This window comes from Pelodiscus sinensis, chromosome 2 (genome assembly GCF_052426305.1).
Source record: "Pelodiscus sinensis isolate ZL-2025 chromosome 2, ASM5242630v1, whole genome shotgun sequence".
Taxonomy (NCBI): domain Eukaryota; kingdom Metazoa; phylum Chordata; order Testudines; family Trionychidae; genus Pelodiscus; species Pelodiscus sinensis.
In genome coordinates, this window is record NC_143053.1 from 164,131,310 (window position 1) to 164,150,504 (window position 19,195).

The window sequence follows — 19,195 nt, forward strand, 5'->3', positions numbered from 1 at the left end:
CTACAAAATTAGTACGCAAATCGGGAAACAATAATGAACAATAATACCTAACTAAAACCTAACTTCTATCTTTTCCAGAGGACTAGATGGCATAGCTTTGTGGGTTGGAATCAATCAATCAATTCCCAACTGAATTAAATGTTTATTTACCCAGATTTCATATCCTCTGTAAAAAAACCACCTAATATGCAATTCCTACAAATTATCTCCTTGGTATGAATGGCTTTATTTCAAATATCCATAAGGACAGTCCATTCTGCTGAGCTCTGGATGATTGGTGAATAATGGATCTCCCTTTCTGAAAGGCCTCAAGCCAACTACTATATAAGAAAAAGGAAAATGGAGGTTGGAAACATTACTCTAATCTAATGTAAAACAGATAAAGTCAAATTTCAAGTGTCTGTGCTCATGCACTTCTGTGAGAGAGAAAACCTCTCTGACCTCCCAACATTGTAGAGGGACAGAAAACTATATTTCAGGATAAATTTAATGACTAGTTTAGAGATGCTTTAATTTTATAAATTAAGCTTATATAAAAAGCAGACACTTATAATTGACTTATAAAATGTTTCAATAGCCATTTCCCTTCTCCCCACTTCCACACTAATGATGACAGACTTTCTCTTTTCCCGGTGGTACACCTGTTTCCAGACAAGATTCCGAAATCATTTATTTTATTTTATGAAAAGATCTGTGAAGTTCAATGTATATAGCCTGGAAAGAATTATATTTCAGTCAACAGAAGATTCACAGTGAAGAGTTTCAATGGAGAATGTCACACCATATCAGAGCCACAGTATCTTTAACAAATTAACAGTTCCATAGAAGGAGCTATCCATCACAAATGAGTTCATCCTTTGACTGCTGAAGAATGAACAAGGTATACACAGACTGTCTCTACTATACTACAATACAACATTATTAATTTCATTTCTACGATTCTAGACCACAAATATCTTTCATTGCTGAAGAAGAAGATAAGCAGAAACTGATGAAGATCTCATAAATTTAAAGTATTTTATATGCAATTCCTATTACCTACATTTTGGGGGTATCCAATATTTTATGGGATACATATGGCATACTTCCACCTCGATTTCTATAGCTTTGTTAGTTATGGAGAAACAGGCTCAACTGTTTTACTTAAGTACTTATTACCTTTAATTGTATCAGCAGTATTGCTACACCAAAGTAATTAGCAATAACAGTGTATGGTACACATTATAGAATCTGCCTTCACATTTTTTTGCATTGCATATATGCATTTTTAATATGTAGAGATGGTGATATAGCAACAAATTGTCTATGATTAACTTATTATATCAGTTATTCTAACCTTCCCAGGGTTCTAAAAGTATACTTTTTGTTATATAAAAAATTAAAGGACCCATATTTGATATGTTTCTTTCCCTCCATTTCATATTCTTTAAGAATAGAAGAGATCATTAAGAAGTGATAGGGACTTATATGGCAGAGCAGATGAAGGTGCATTTCATGTATTGATAGTCCTGAAGAAAAAAACTCTCATTTAGTCACAGAAAGACACACGAGGAAAATGCAGAAGAAAGGGGACAAACTAGCACCAAACCAGGCACCAAATTGAGGGAGAAGAAAGAAATGAAGCCTCGCTGAAGGTGGCATCATCATCAGAATCAGGGTGTTAATAATAACCTGTGAGAGAGGTCATTTTGGCTCTTCTTAATAGGAGTGGAATAAGATATAAAACAGAGAATTCAGAGAAATGAAGGTTCTTGTAATCAAGAAAAGAGAGAAGCCCAACATTTTATTTGACAGGACAAAAAGGAAATGCTGGAGTTTTGAAATGTTGTAGAACAGGAACTGGCAGGATCTGCCAGCACCATAGAACAACAGTGGGCAAGTACCAGCCTGCAGGTCAGTTCCTGTTCACCAGGGTTAGCTCCTCGTGGGCTGCCACCAATATATATTCCTGATCCTTCACAGCTCCAGGTGATTGCAGCTCCCATTGGCTGCAGATCACTGTTCCCAGCCAATGGGAGTTGGGAAAAGTGGTGTGTGCTGCTTCCTGTAGCTCCCATTGGATGGTAATAGTGATCCGTGGCCAGTGGGTGCTGCAAGCACCTATACCTACAGAGGCACAGTAAATACAGTGGTGGCACCCCTGCCGTAGAAGTTTGAGGAAAAGAAAAACAGAGGACAGTTTAGGAGACCTATTTTAATTATGGTTAATTTAAGAATGGGGGCATTAAAAAAAGGCTTTGAAAATGCTAGCAGAACTGCAAGCATGGACATAGGGAGAGAAATAGTTTTGAAGACTCATCACAGCAAGAGACCATGAGAGTAGATTAAATCACACAGAGAGGTGAGAGAAGAGTGCAAAAGGGAGAGGACCATGGGCAGAGCCCTGAGAAACACTGAGAGAGAGCAGGAAGGAAGAAAAGATTACAGTGGTCAAACAATCAGCTTCAGCAGGTTAGAAAGAACAAAAAAGTACAAAATCTAAAATATCATGGAGCAGTGAGTGACCTACAAAATCAAAGTCAACCAAAAAAAGAAATAGGGAGGTACTTGGAAATGTGATTGAGTGGCGAATTCTTCAGGTAAAGGTAGACAGGCATGTTTTTGAAGCAAGACATCAAGGAACTGGAAGAGAAAAGTTAAAAAATAATAAGAAGGGAAAGAATAAGTGAGGGGAAAAATGAGTTTAGGAGTTGAAAAATGATGGGTTGAAAGGATAATCTGAAAAACATGAGATGTGGTACATCAGGACCGCAATAGCTCTGCTCCTTAAAAAGAAAGACTTAGGGTGCATCTAGACTGGCAAAAACTTGCCAGCTGTCTACACTGGCCGCTTGAATTTGTGCAAGAGCACTGACTTTGTAATGTACAAAATCAGTGCTTCTTGCGCAAATACTTTCACGCTCCTGCTCGGGAAAAAGCCCACTTGCGCAAGAATACTTGCGCAAGAGGGCCAGTGTAGACAGGGAAGAACTGTTTTGTGTAAAAAAGCCCCGGTGGCTAAAATGGCAATCGGGGCTTTCTTGCGCAAAATCGCGTCTAGACTGGCCACTGATGCTTTTGCGCAAAAACACTTTCTGCGCAAAAGCATCCATGCCAATCTAGACGCGCTTTTGCGGAAATACTTTTAACGGCAAAAGCTTTTCCATTAAAAGTATTTCCGCAAAATCATGCCAGTCTAGATGCAGCCACAATGTCTACATCAAGGGTAAAAATAAATATGCGCTGGAGACAGATTTCTCTGTAGCTGACTTATGTTTATAGATGTTTCTCCCATGGTAATTTACATGACAACAAACATTCTTATTATATAGTTCAAGTATTAACCGCTTCTACCTTATTGTCTGGCTAATGTGGCAGTGCATGAAGTGCTTGAAGGTGCATTTCAAATATTGCCAGACAAAATTCTTATTTAGTCACAGAAGAGACTTGGGGCAGAAACAGAAGAAAAGGAAGAAGCTAACTAAGGGTATGTCTAGACTACATGGCTCTGTCGCCAGAGCTATGTAGATTAGTTTACTAGACATACCCAAATGAAGCGACGATTTAAATAATCGCCGCTTCATTTAAATTAAAATGGCTGCCGCACTGTGCCCATCAGCTGTTTGGCGGCACAGTGCTGCAGTCTGGACGTTCCGTGGTTGACAGCAAAGGCATTTGTCGACCTCCGCAGTAAACCTCATCCCACGAGGCATACCCTATATGATCAGCCCATATGAAATAAGCTTTCTGTATATTTTTAAGGGAGAGAACATACATACACAACTTTTGCTTCTTAGAGAATTGATAGAGAAAACCACAAATGACCTACTCATTTTTAATTTTAGAAAGAACTCAAACAAAACCAGTCATAAGTGTAATGTGAGAATCTGGACAGTTAAATTACAATAAAGCAGTTTTATTTGTTTGTTTTCAGTTACCTGACCAATAAGAATCAAAGCGAGAACACCAAAGTCATTTCACTTAGTTCACTACAATTCCCACAGGATGTGTTTGACAGAATTAAAGATCTAGAGAAATGGAATTATTTACTGCCTGCATTAGGTTAATTATTGATCTAGTTAAGCAAAGGTAGGCCAAGTGGAGATGAATCATTAAAACAATAACTGATGTAACTTTAATAAAAATAGTACTTATACTAATGGAAATTCATCCAATATGTCCTTAGTTTTGGTTAATTCCATTGCCTTTTCTATGTCACATTCTCTTTCAATATGTCTGTAAGAAAAAAAAACTGTTGTAGTATATTATTTTGTGGATTTTACATGTCTGTTTTCTTATGTGTTAGTAGTTATGCTGATTGCTATATATGTTCAATGCCTTAACTCCTGCAGGAGTTCATCACAAATCCACAGGAAGGCAGACAATGTCTTTGGATTATCTAATCACTGGTAATTAATTGACAGCACAGATGTCAACACCTCTGAAATGGTGTCTGTAATCAAGAAGAGACCAATACAGCTGGTGTAAGACAATGGAGCGGGCCCAGAGGTGTGAAACCTGAAACAAATAACTCTAGAATAAATAAAAATGTGAGCTCTGAGCTCTGTGGGGACTTAGCAGTTATCCGAGAATAGCTAGAACAGAGCAGACTGACATATTGGTCTTAAACAGCGTGTCCTGCCTTGGCTTAGAATTCTCTTCTCTGAGTGCTGTGTTCTTATGGATATAGATATAGTTTGTTTTCAAAGGATTGTTCTGAGTGACTGCATTTACCTACTGGTCACAGGTCCAGAAGGGGAGTCTCTTGCAGGTGTCCAAGTGGACCTGCTGAAAAATGGCAATGGTTATACAATGTGCTGTAGGCCAGGATCCAGTCTGTGAATGGAAGAGCCATGGGATTTCACCCTAGGGGAGGCCTGTTTATTAAATACTGTAAAGATATTTACTCCTAAACCAGAACAAAGCAGAAGAATAGAGCTGTGTTCTTGGTGGTACTTCAAGAGAGAGCTATTGTTCTCATTTTCTGCTTTTTAGGCTGATAAAAATAGTTTCCAGTAATACAAGTCTTAGAAAACTGGTACCAATGTAAGAAGCTTTTGCAGTTATGCCCTCCACTCATTGAAATCAGTTGTAACATAAATGTGTTACTAATTAATGACTTTTCATCAATCAGTGACAAGTTAGTCGGTGCTCAGTGAAACTCCTATAACACAATTGGCCCAGTAACAAAAAATATGACCCCAACTGTTTATGATTTCTGCAAATGTTGAAGGACTGAATGGGCCTTAAGAATTTAACTATCCTTTCACCCTCAGAGAAGGTACCGACACAACATAGGAAGCACACTGGCAGAATAGCATGGAGACACTTAACACCACTAATTGATAAACAGAGGACATCAGCTTCAGAGCTGTTAGTCCATCGTTTTTACAGGCACAATATTCACTTATAAACATAAGATCTAGCTTGACATTCTTCACACCTTGAAGATAGATGAAGTAATCTGTAAGATGTTAAAACACTGTGCTAGTCCATCTGCCAATGAACAAGACTACTGCAGAAATTAAACTTTTCTTAGATTTCCTTACATACGGATAGTGCAGAGTCTCCTTTTCCCTTACACTGATTCCACTGAAGTCAATGGAATCACATTATTATAAGAATGATGTAAGTGAATCAGTCTCATAAGGCCACTCCCCTCCTTTCATAGTCCTGAGGAAGAAAAAAAAAGTATTGAAGTTCTATAGACCAAGGACTCATAGACTTTAAGGTCAGAAGGGACCATTATGATCATCTAGTATGACCCCCTGCACAGTGCAGGCCACAAAATCTCACCCACCCCTCCTAGAATAATCCTCTCACCTATATCTCAGATATTGAAGCCTTCAAATACTTTGAAGACCCCAAGATGCTGAGAATCCTCTAGCTGTGATCTGTACCCCATGCTACAGAGGAAGGCGAAAACCTCCAGGGCCTCTGCCAATCTACCCTGAAGGAAAATTCCTTCCCGACCCCAAATATGGCGATCAGCTAAACCCTGAGCATGTGGGCAAGACTCACCAGCCAGACACCCAGAAAGTTCTCTATAGTAACTCCTATCATCCCTCCATTGACCTATTTCCCACTGATAATGAATGGTCAATTAGTTACCAAGAATTCCTTGGAATTTGCTATGTAGTCCAAGACTGTCAACTTGAGACCCTTAAACAGAATGCTGCAAGCATAAGCAGCCAAAAAAGATATCTGGGAAACACATTTGCAACCAAAAATTAACATTTTCTGTGAGACCTTTAGAACTCAGTATAACATAGTTAATATTGTAGGACACCTGACACACATTGTAGCAATACACCTAACCTGTCTCAGTTGTTAGATATTTTTCAAAGGGCCTGAAATAAGTTGTACTGTTCAATTTAAGAAAATAATTAGACTATTTACTTCTAATAATATATAGAGTCCACAATATTTCACTGTGTTTGTGGACATAAATGGTTCTTATAACGTACTGAAGCATTTCCTTACTGCCCAGTCAATTATTTTTAATTACATCAATGAAAGCTTTAAAATACTTGAGTTCTCATCAGCACTTGAATATTAACCTCATCTGTCCTCAGTGTCTTCTGGGCTTTCTTAAAAGCTTGAGTGCATGCCCTCATCAAATTGCATTATTCCCTAGAAACTGCTGACTCATTAATGGCCCCAAACAGAGATATTTAAAGTATATTATTATTTTGTGGGTGTGTAGCAACACTATCTTGTATCCTGATCCCTCTAAGGTATCAAAGATAAAGTAAAATATTGTTAATTATGGCAATATAGCAGGGTTATGGCATTTGCTTTCCCAGGAGCAAGCCTTTTATTAAAAAGCAACCACCAACAATAACAAAAAAATGTGTTTTTCCATTGAGAAGTCAGTTTGTTCCAGTTTCTGTTCTATTCAAAGAGAAGCCTCATGATTTTAGAGTCCCTGATGAAACTCAAATGTAGGGGATCCCACATTTACGCATCTTTTTAGATTTACTTTCATGTGTCTGATTAGCTTATTGTAATAAATATACAGAGTCAAGTGCAAACCAAAAAACAAATGTTAAATTGATATTGTTTACTGTATCAGCAGACATCTATCTATGTATATACCTTCTGAGTAACTACTATAAATGCGTTTTCAATCATATATCCCATTTTTATTGTCAAAGAAACTGAGGAACAGAGTTTAAACTAGAATAATGGATCCAAAAGTCACACACTGACTCAATGGCAGAGAAATTCTAGAACTAAAGGTCTCCTGACACCTACATCTGTGTTACCTCCTTCTGATGTATGCATCTCATGAAAGATTATCTTCAACCTACATAGTAGGCAATATGAAGTACTAATACAAACTTTATCAATGTTTGCTGACATTTGGATTTGAAATTTGGGTTCGAACCATTCAAAAGATTGTTAGATCTTTACAAAGTCCAGATGCAGATCTGAATTGATATATATTCAGGTATAAATATATATATAAATTCAGATCTGTATCTGGACTTTGTAAAAATCTAACAATCTTTTGAACAGGCTGATCTCAAATTTCAGATCCATATATCAAAAAACTTGGGTAAAGTTTGAATTAGTACCCAAACTCTAAGGTTTGGAATCACCTCTAACCTCCCTAACACTAAAGTAGTAACATAAATATAGAAACTCAGTATCCAGGTCTGAGTTAAATCCAGAATTCTTTCTCAAGTTGGTATTTGTTTCTGACTGATTTTGCCACATATATAAAGTGACTGTGTTTACACCATGCAAAAGTTGAAAAACATTTTTTTATACAGAATGGGGGTGAGAGAGTGAGTTACCCAAAAATTCCACAAAAGTAATCTACTGAGCCCGTGAAAATTAAAATCCGAATAGAGTGTATGCTGTATTTAAAATTTACCAGGTACTGCCCAACTGATAACAATGTTAACGTTATACTTTTAATAGAGTGTTTGACTGTTTGGCCATGTTTACACTACCAGGGTATTTTGAAATAACTCCCCCTGAAATAACTATTTCAAAATAAGCTTATTCCTCTTCACAGCAAGATTTATTATTTCAAAATAAGAAGCCCATTATTAGTATAAGCGGCGAGGAGTCCTGTGACACCTTCTAGACTAACTGAAGTGTAGGAGCATAAGCTTTCGTAGGCACGAAAGCTTATGCTCCTACACTTCAGTTAGTCTAGAAGGTGCCACAGGACTCCTTGCTGCTTTTGCAGATTCAGACTAACACGGCTACCCCTCTGATTATTAGTATAGACACTCACCTTGTTATTTCAAAATAACTCCCCAATGTAGACATGTCCATTCAATTTAATGTCACCGATGTTGGTTTCCAAACCAGTTAATACTAAAAGATGTACCTGGTGTTGCTGGGTCCTTAACTCAAGTGAATTGTTGTGTTTTTTAAATTTAAATAATTGTTCTGGGATGGGGCTATAAATGAGGGGTTCAGTATGCAGGTTGCCCTATTGCGAGAAGACAACCCCAGCCCTCTGTCATCACAGCAGCTTGGGGCCAGATAAAAAGTGCCTGTCCATGGCTGCTACAACTGCAGAAGGCCCAACTCGGGAGGGGTTCATGTCCTCCAGCTGAAGGACAGACAGACACCCAGACAGACAAATTCTCTTAAATCTATAGTAGATTACAAACAGAACATGACCACTGTTTTACAGAAGGTTATACTTTTTGCATTCATTTCTTAGCTAGATATACTTTATTCTTGTAAAAAGCTATTTAATTTCACTAGTTATTTGGAACATTTTTTGCCTCTCAACCTAATTATTCCTCCCTACCAAGCATGGAGCTGATGCTTTAAGTATGCCAAACCTTTCCTCATTAGCAGATCAGTAACTTAATATGATCTTTATTATCTTGAGCCTGAAATGGTTTCAGAAGAAGGTTTTGCCAAACTTACAAATGATAATGATGCCTTTCTTTAGCAATGGCTGGTGGCTGAGCAGATGTGGTTGAAATTACTGCTGAGCATTGCCAGGTTCTCCCCCTACACTCACACACACACCCTTTCACTTTCAAATGCATAGCAGATTGTCCATATAAATAAGTTTTTATCACCCCTCACTTTGAGATTTCAAATCTAAAACAAATATAACATAAAAACTAAAGAGCGCATTCCTACCATCATCACACAAACACACATTTCTGGCTAAAAGGGCAGCAAAAGAGATTAGGAAATCACCGCCGCTGAGATTTTAGATCCATGCATATATCTGTTTGAATTTGACTTCAAATATCCCACTGTATTTGTTCTTAATTACAAGCATAGAAAAATCTGATGCGGCATAGAAAAGATGCTAAGAAGGAGAGTAGGACATCTGTTCACTTTGGTTTCCATCCTCTCTCTTTTTGAGAGAGCATTTGTAGTATTTGCCTGTTTTATTTAACTCTTACAGCAAAACTTGTTCTGCAAAAACAGAAAGCTAAAGGAAAAATCCTTCCCTTTACAAAAGCTTGTGTAGCACAAAACATCCTTCCAAACAAAGAGATAAAGCCAGCCAGCCAGACACCAGAAAAAGTAATATTAAACCACACACATACACCCAATACCCCTTGATTCATCTACTGATCCACCAGATAGCATGCACTTCTACTACTTGTGAAGGCTGATGGTCTGATATTCTGATGTTATTGACTAGGGGACAACAATACAAATACACATTAGCCAATTAATTACACAGGTCCATAGTTAGCTAAAACTCCTTGCAGTCACAGGAGTTCAAATCTCTATTCCATCACTAACTTGGTTGCTACCTAGGATTATCAAGGGTCAATGACACACTTGATTCCTTAGAGCAGAGAGTAGTAAAAAACATAGCCATGAACAAGTTATTTAAAAAATAAAAGCACTGAGGGCACAATTCATCCCTACTTACTCATGTTGAGTAGTGCCCCACTCCAACTTTGTCCCAGGTATGGGTTGCCAAATCAGGCTCAGAATTATTTTTAAAAACATTAAAAGCAACAAAATCATCAATGTTTGTTGTCTACAAGACACAAAAAGCATAGGTATAATCTGAGGTCTACATTTTTTTAGGGGGAGGGAAAAGCAGCTCGAGTTGGGTCAATAAAGCCATGCATAGCAGTAAATTCTGAGCCTGGCAGAGTCTTGCCGTTTGGGACGGGGCAATGGCTCCCCCAAAACTACACCCATGAGAAGCAATTCTGCTGTACTCTACACTGATATGGCCTCAGCTGAAGTAGTGTCCAGTTGAGGGTGCCACATTTCAGAAAAAAACATAGACAAACTGGAGACAGTCCAGAGGAAAGGAACAAAAACGTTTAAAGTCTGGAAAACATGACTTATGGGGAAAAATGGGAAAAAATTGCTTGTTTAGTCTGGAGAAAAGACAACAAACAGAGAAGTAACATGACAACAGTTTTCAAGTGTATATAAGAGGTTGTTTCAAGAGAGAGGGAGAAAAACTGTTCTCAATAACAATTTGAGGTGGGGATATGAAGATTTTCGAGATTTTTAAAAACAGATTTAACAGTCACTGGCTAGATATGGTCTACATAATACTTAGTCTTGCTTTGAGTGTTGGGGACTGAGATAAAAGGCCTCTTTAGGTCCTATGATTCTATTCTGTAGGCCCTGTTCTACACTCATTTCAAAATAACAAGCGGAGCATCAACAAGCTGGTTATTTTGAAATGATAATTCCTGCTTTTCATGAGGAATAATACTTATTTTGAAATTGTTAATTCAAAATAGAGTGAGTGTGGCTGCTCAGCTGCTCCTATTTCAAAATAATTGGCTTCCTGAGGCCACTCATAGCTGCACTTGTGGCTGCTCTGGCCACAGCCTCCAATGCTTCCCTTCTCCTGCAGAGTTTAAAGCCACAGGCAGAAGGGAAAGGGCTTGTGGCACCAGGACAGCCTTGCTAGCCCAGTGTCACACAGAACCCCTTCGTTAGAGCCATGTCAGACCCTAGCCATGTCAGACCTCCTCTCCCTCTATGGCTGCCAGCATTCCTGCAGCACCCTCTGCAGCACCATGGCCTCTAGCCATGGATGAAAGAGGGTACTGGCCTGGACTGGTGTGGAGATCCTGTACCTCACTGAGGCCTGGGAGGAGGAGACCAGCCTCCAGGATCTCAGCACCAGAAGAAGGAATACTGGCATTTACAGCCAGATGGCTGCCAGCCTGATGGAGAAAAGAGAAATGCGAACCCTCAACAAGGTCCACATGAAAATCTAAGAATTATAGCAGGCCAGGCAGCAAAGTTCTCTTGTTCTCTCGTTATTGACTCCAGGCAGGAAATGCCCAACATCAGCCTCCATGAAGACAGAGTTGTGGAGGAGGAGTAGGAGGAGCAGGCCAGCCAGGATACCATGCCCACCAGTCAGAAGCTGATCCTAAGCCTGGAGCCGGTGCTCCTTCTCACAAGGTCCCTGGAGAGGTCTGCCTTACTCTGGCCTCCATGATGGGACACCTTCCCATGACAAGCTACCACTAAAGAGGCGGGGGTCATGGAAACACACAGCAGTGCTGCACATGGCACAGGCTCATGCCCACACTCAGGCAGCATCTGCTCCTAGTCAAGCGCAGCGATGTGGAGGAGACCAATCCACTGCATGGGAACTTGCTAGAGGGGAGGAAGAAGAGGGGACCCACGTAGCACTCTTTCTGGCAAGTGGCCTCTGCCTCTCACACACACCTCCCCCAAATACAAAAAATCAGAGTTGTTTGTTGAAAAAAAAAGGCTGTTTTATTTGGTCTGCAGAGGAGGGAGAAGGTGGGAAGGGAGGGCAGAGGAAGGGTGGAGTGGGCAAGGAAAGGCACATGAGGCAATGCAGGAGCCTCTTGTGGGGAGGTCCGGGGGAGAATCTCACAGGTGGCTTTGGCTCAAATTCTCCTTCAGGGCCTCTCGGAAGAGCACACCCCCCTGACATGCTCTCCTGATGGCACCGGTGTCTGGACGTTTGTAAGACCTGGCCAGCTGCTCAGCCTCTGCCCCTCCCCCCCTCCACACACACACCCTGGCAGAAAAGTCTCCCCCTTGCTATCACATATGTTGTGGAGCTCACAGTGGGCTGATACCATATAGGGAATGTTCCACTCACTGAAGTCCAGGTGGGTGAGGGACTTCTGAACCTCCCCTTCAAGTGGTGAAAAGCACATAAAACCACCACGAGGCACCCGCTGAGCATGGCATTGAAGTGCTCCTTGCTGGGGCCCAGGCGGCCCCTGTACAGCTTCATGAGCCAGGGGAGCCAGGAGTAGGTTGCCCAGGATGCACATGGGCATGTTACATGGAGAGTGATACAATAAGCCATGTAATGTTTTTCCTGCTATTCAATTGTCCTGCAGCTGAGTGCTTTGCATGTAGCCTTTGATTTAAAAAAAAAGAAGTTATGATTAAAAACAGTGGGTTGGGAAAGGGAAGAGTAATTATAATCCCCATCTGATTTGACTAACAGCTGGAGCTTCACAGTTCAGGCAACACATTTGGTCACTTTCCTAGTTCTGGCTGTTAGGAAAGCCAAAGCTTTTCGTGAATGAATGGAGATTGTGAAGAAAAGAACTGAATATGAATATTCTTCCAAGCTGTACACGGAAGTAATTTTAAAGGAATCAAACTGAGCATGTGGGTCCTGGAAGTTCTGAGTTATAGAACTCCACCTTCAGAGTTGCTGTAAATACTCCACTGTCTCTGCCTACCTGTGATAGTTAACTAATGAACTTAAAGGAGTCTCATAATTACAGGTTGAACCTCTCTTGGGATCTCACCGGTGCTGAGCCAGAGAATTTGCTGAACCATGAGAGGTCAATAATGTTTAGCAGCATTATCAACACTTCCACTGATTTCTCGACTCTTAGAAGACATTTAGGGGTAAATTAGAGGTAAATAGCAGCACAGAATACTGAGACCCAGGACTAGTGTCTGTAAACAAACTTTATGGGACTGCAGAAAACTTGGCCACTCACATGAAAAGTGGACATCTAGTTAACATCATGCCAGACCATGGATGTACTGGACCAGACAGTGATAGACTAGAGAGGTGCAACCTGTAGTAGAGTGTTCAAACTCTATCTTGTAGAGACAAACATGATATTAAAATTCAAGTGACCTTTAATCATTCTTCAGAGGGGTAGCTGGGTTAGTCTGAATCTGCAAACGCGATGAGGAGTCTTGTGGCACCTTATAGACTAACAGGTTTATTGGAGCATAAGCTTTCCTGGGCAAAGACCCACTTCATCAGCATCTGACGAAGTGGGTCTTTGCCTAGGAAAGCTTATGCTCTAATAAATCTGTTAGTCTATAAGGTGCCACAGGACTCCTCGTCACTTAATCATTCTTGTTGCTCTTCTCTGGACCTTCCCCAATTTTTCCACATCTTTCTTGAAATGTGGTGCCCAGAACTGGACACATTACTCCAATTGAGGCCTAATCAGCACAGAGTAGAGAGGAAGAATGACTTCTTGTGTCTTGCTCACAACACTCCTATTAATGCATCCCAGAATAATGTTTGCTTTTTTGCAAGTGTCACACTGTTGATTCATATTTAGCTTGTGGTCCACTAGATCTCTTTCTGTAGTACTCCCTCCTAGACAGTCGCTTCTCATTCTGTATGTGTGAAAATGATTGTTCCTTCCTAAGTGGAGTACTTTGCATTTGTCCTTATTATAATGATAAACCTAAGCTGTATCTACTTTAACTCTTCTCTGTCAGGTTGTATTTTTTGTAGAAAGCAAAATGAGAAAAAAGGAGAAACCCAATAGTGAATCTGAATTCATAGAAAAAAACCAAAATTAATATATACAACTAGAACAAAGATCTTAAATTAGAAGCCATAGTTTAGGCAATTTGCATCTGATTTTACAGTGTCAGCCTATATATATCAAAGGATCCTAATCAGACTTATAACAAGATAATTTCACAAATTAAGACACAGTAAGAAATGCAAATACCAATTGTTAGATTATTGAATGTAGTAGAATAAGGTACCAAAGAAAATGAAATGTTCCAAATTTGAATCAGACTGACTCATAAAACATATGTTTAAGTCTGTCTGGTTTGTTATCGTATCACAATCTTATTTGTGGCACAGTTGAACATCATTGGGTGAAGTGGGCTGGAGGGAAGCTCTCTAGAGAACTATTCATAGATTCATGATCAGCACATGCTGGCTTTGTTTGGGTCCCTGCCTCAGAAGAGTTTAGAGGTGCCTGGGGGTTAGGATAATTAATTCCAGCTTGTAAATGCTCCAAGATTCATCAGCTTGAGATGAAAACAGCAAGAGAACAATTAAGTAACTGTGCCCTCTATTTCCTTCTCTCCCCACTATCTGTGCCAGATGCTGCATGGGAGATAGAGAAGCTAACGTATGCTATTTCCCTGTTCCTTTATGAGATGGAAGTGGTTTCCACTCTTTTTTGGGCTATCAGGATGGTGTGAATGGAGGGCAATGAAAACCAGGATCTTCTCCATTGCAGCTTTCTTATATGTAAATTGCAAATAATAATACTGAACTATCTTTGTAAAGTGCTTGGATATTTGCAGATGGAAACCTCTACAACTCTGCTTAGAGGTAAAGTTTGTGGAGACATCCACAAAAGTTAAGGTCAATTTTATTTTAATAGCAGATATCTATAAGGACTACAAATCATCACGTTATAGCTAAAAGAAGGATTTTTTATCAGTTCAGTTCAATATTTTCTCCACTTTCATGATGAAGGATCTTTCATTATTAAGTCCTGGACTTGTTTATCAGTTTATAAAGAGGTCCTGTAACACACAGTTTCTGATGCTTTTCACTCTAGAGCTCCAGAATGGCTCCTCTTGAACACACACAACAGTTGAATTTAGTATGAATTCTTTTCAGCACAAGTATTCTCCTGTAAAGTTGGAAGGTTTATAATGAAAGCCTATTTTTACAAGCTTGGAAAATAGTATTACTAACAATTGCTGTCCTCAATAACAAATTTGCTGTGTCCGAAGCAATTATAACCCTGAATACTACAAAAGGGTATCTGCTGCTTCTTCTAATGAACAATGAATGAGCTAATTTAGCCTATTTTTTTCAATCCAGGCAGTAATTTAGGATAAAAGAAGAGAACTGGTCAAATGCAAAGAGGACATGTGCAAACTCAGATTATGAAAAAATACGCCAGTTTATTTCCCTCAGTCCCACCCTCCAGTGATCTACCATAAGTAGTCTGATTTTCTAAGAGGTTTTAAGAAACTGTTGCTTTCCCTGAAATCATAAGAAGTGGGAAGACCGTGAGTTTAAAAATCCTTTCTGAAGGCAAAAAGACACTTTTAAATCATATTTTTACTCTGAAGTGTTAACTCTATAAGAACTACTGTGTCTGGATCTATGTTTCTTGTTTCTGTGATGTCTATCAACATATATATTTTCATGCTGCCAACCCTTCAACTTCCACATGAGATGGGGTAGAGAAATATATTTTTGGCATTGTCACAGTAATTAAATATTTCTTCTATGGCACCGACCTGGGAACATTAACTTCCTTCAGTGGGGCAATGTAATATGATTAGCCCTTTAACTGGCACTTGGTAAAAGCAACTTTTTCATGCCGCACAAGGAAGCACAACTGAGAAGGTGCTCTTTTTACATTGTGTTTTTTTCAAGCGAACAACTGGATTTTAAGGTTTTCAAGTAGCTGCATGAATCCCCTCCTGTCAAAGGCAGTGTTGGAGTGAGTTCTTTTTCTTTCAAAATATACACCCAAAGAGGGGGAACCAGCTGCACAATAGTAGAGAAGACTTTCAAATAGATAGCTGTCTGAAAGATTTTGAAATCTTTTTTCCATACTTTTGAATTAGGAATGTTAAATGGAAACTGGCCCTTGCCAGTGAACACAGCACACAGCTGTGCCAGGCTGAACCAGCTCTGGCCATGTAGAGGCTAGTGGGCCGAATGGTTGACTTCCATGGAGGAACAAAATAGTTAACTAGTGAAGCATTCCCGTTTAGACTGATAACCATTTTAACACCTCTATTTTGAATACGAGTCATATGTTGTTACCGCTAAACCTATGCAGGTGCAGTAAACAAGAAGAGTTGAGAAAATTCCCATGTTTTAGAGGTCTTACTTGCTGGTCTGCTACTGTTAATCATATAGAAAAACAATAAACTATTTTTGTCATCACAAAATGTATCACAAATGTCATTTAATCATTTGTACAAGGTGACGATGTTGAAATACAATTAGCAAAATCAGCTACTGTTTAGAGCAGGAAAACTCACTGTGCCAGTTGTATTAGTTCTAAAGATTTGGAGGAACATTTTTTAATAAATAAACACAGCGCAAAGGTGGTTTATGAGACTAGCAGAAACAAAAAAAAAATCAGATAAGCTTTTTCATATCTATTTGTATTATCTCATTCAATCGATGTTCTCTGACATTATTTTAATACCAAGTTACTGACAACATAACAGCTCTTTGTCATCACACTAATCAGCATATAAAGCCAAAAGAACTCAAACACCTTGTTATTTTTGCATTAAAAAAGGCTTGAACATTTTAGCAGAAACATCTGTCTCTTGTTTTCATATTCTACCTCTAGTTTGTCCTGGCAACGTCCTAGTAATTATTTTCATATCTCATTCATGTAATTAGTTTCATGTCTCTTAGATACCTTTGAGGTTGCATGGATTGACATGCTGTTTTCTCCTCAGGACTCTGTGTTTAAATAACAGCACAACGAATTATTGGTTTCTATAGAGTAATTTAATTTATCCATTCAAGAAAAGAGGATATAGACAAAGTACTGTAGTGTCCTTATTTTGGGGTGGGGTTGGTAAATCAGAATAAAGTTCCTGTTACCTGTAATCATTTCTCCTTTCATTTACTATTGCGATTACATCTACTTCAGAACTCTAGATCTGAAGTTGTGCTTGGCTACATTATATTCAAAACACATCTCCCTTCTCTGTAATCAGTACTCTGTCTGCCAAGTAGTGCAACTGATCAGGAATTGGATGAAGCTCTCAGCTTCTTTCCCATGGAGCTTTTTAATCTGTAGAATGTGTCTGATAATTATCTTCCAGACCACTGGAGGAAAATAAAGAAAGATGGTGGTAAAGAGAGAAATGAGAACAGATTTTTACAGAAAAGAAAAACATATAAAAGGAAGAAAACAACCATCAAATGATCCTGGACAAAGAAAAAGAAGAGTTATAAGAAAATTCAGAAACATGGAAATCAGGTGAATAAAAATTGAAACAACGGGGAAAGGTATACCAAAGAGAGAGAGAAAAAAAATTGAGATAATACATGGAAAAAACAAGATGAACATAGAAAGATGTAAATCATGGTAACACATGATTTGAGCTAGCACTATGATCTTGAGCATGGAAAGTACAAACTTCTTCCTGCAAAGTGCCCTCAACTAGCAATGACAACTAAGGATTAAGGATGTCAAGGAGTAGTCAACCAAATGATTAACCAATAAGCTGAGGCTTATCAGTTAATCTTGTCAACTACACACATTCCCCCCCCCTGCTGCCTCTCTATCAGAAAAGCAAGCGGGGGGAGGGGGAATAGGAGCAGGAGCCAGATTAAAAGCCAGTCCCCCCAGCATCAGCTCCACAGAGCCTTCTGCCCCCTCCCCCTCACACTGCTGCCTCTATCAGTGGCAGCAGTGGGGGGTGGAGAGCAGGAAAAGCTGCCATGAGGCAGCCTCTGTCCGGGGGGGGGGGGGTCTGAATTCCTAGAGGACAGTGATTGCTCCGCATCTCCCAGAGCTGCCTCTGTCCGTGGAGTCTTAGACCGCCCCCACGGACTGGGGCGGCAGGCAGCTTGTCCACAAGGGGAGCTGGCTCCCCTCGCGGACTGGCTCCCCCTTCCACACTTCACTGATGCCTCTGATACAGAGGCAGCAGCAGGGAGTGCCAGGGGGCTCTCTGGGAATGGGGCTGGAGAGCACTGGCTGCCAGCCCCACCCCTTGGAACTACTGAATATTCTTGTAACTGCAAAGATTTCATGAGGTTACATGACTACTCAAATACCAGCTATCTGAAGTGGGTCTTGCCCATGAAAGCTCATCACCTAATAAACTATCTTGTTAGTCTTTAAAGTGCTGCATATTTTTTCCTTTTGTTTTACCAAGCTCAGACTAACACACCACCTCTCTATTACTTCCATCCCTTTTAAGGATACTTAGCATCTTAAAGACATCTGTTTCTCCCTTTACACTCTCCCCCTAACACATTCTCTCTCTCTCTCTCTCCTCCTTGCCCCCTCCCTCTACTTTCTCTCTCCCCAGCCTTTGCATACACTGTGTCTTTCACACCTTTAACAAACACATTCCCTCCTCCCCTTTTCATTCTTCTGTTACCTGGCTCCACTCTGATTTCACATTTCCTGCTTTCATCTCTTATCTAAGGTCAAAGGAGGCTCCAAAGTAGAAGCCAATAATTGAAATGGTCTCTTTCTGAGACATCTAAATTCATCTCCTCTCTGGACAGGAGGAAAGAGACAGCACAGCAGGGTCTGCCTATATAAGAACCTAGGGAAGCAACACAGAGCTGCCAACTGGTGCTGCTGCAGGAACCTGTCTGGCACACTCCTGTGCTGCTGACTGTATGTATTCATAGACTCATAGACTTTAAGGTCAGAAGGGACCATTATGATCATCTAGTCTGACCCCCCGCACAACGCAGGCCACAGAATCTCACCCACCCACTGCTAGAATAATCCTCTCACCTATATCTCAGATATTGAAGTCCTTGAAACAATGCTTCAAAGACCCCAAGATGCAGAGAATCCTCCCGCAAATGCCCCATGCTACAGAGGAAGTTGCTGCTTGCTTTGATCCTGTCCCAGTTCTCCAGCAAAGACAGAGACAGTAATACTGGAAATTCCCTATGAGGGCAATCCTGCACATTCTGATTATTCAGGCCCAAATGAAGATTAAAAGCTGACTCGTGATCCCACCTCTCATGGTGCTAAAGGCTAGCAATATTATTGTGGATCTCGTTATTTTCACATCCCAAGCCAGGGAGAAAATGAATATATAACAGGTAACTCTGATCATCTAAAGAAGTGGGCTGTGCCCACAAAAGCTCATGACACCATCTACATGTTTTGTTAGTCTATAAAGTGCTACCAGACCAGTTGTTGTTTTTTAAGTTTATCCTGTACAGACTAACTCACCTACCCCCTGAAGCAGGTAAGCCTCACACAGTTCAGGGATTCAGTTCAGATGAACATGCTGGTATGTCCCTAATTTTCTGAATTAC

At 40.0% G+C, this 19,195-nt stretch overlaps 1 protein-coding gene across 1 annotated transcript in view; it reads right to left on the minus strand.

Moving 5' to 3' along the window:
- Window positions 1-19,195, minus strand: part of CNTNAP2 (contactin associated protein 2) — a 1,659,707-nt gene that overhangs the window by 531,862 nt on the left and 1,108,650 nt on the right. The gene's annotated exons all lie outside the window — the stretch shown is intronic.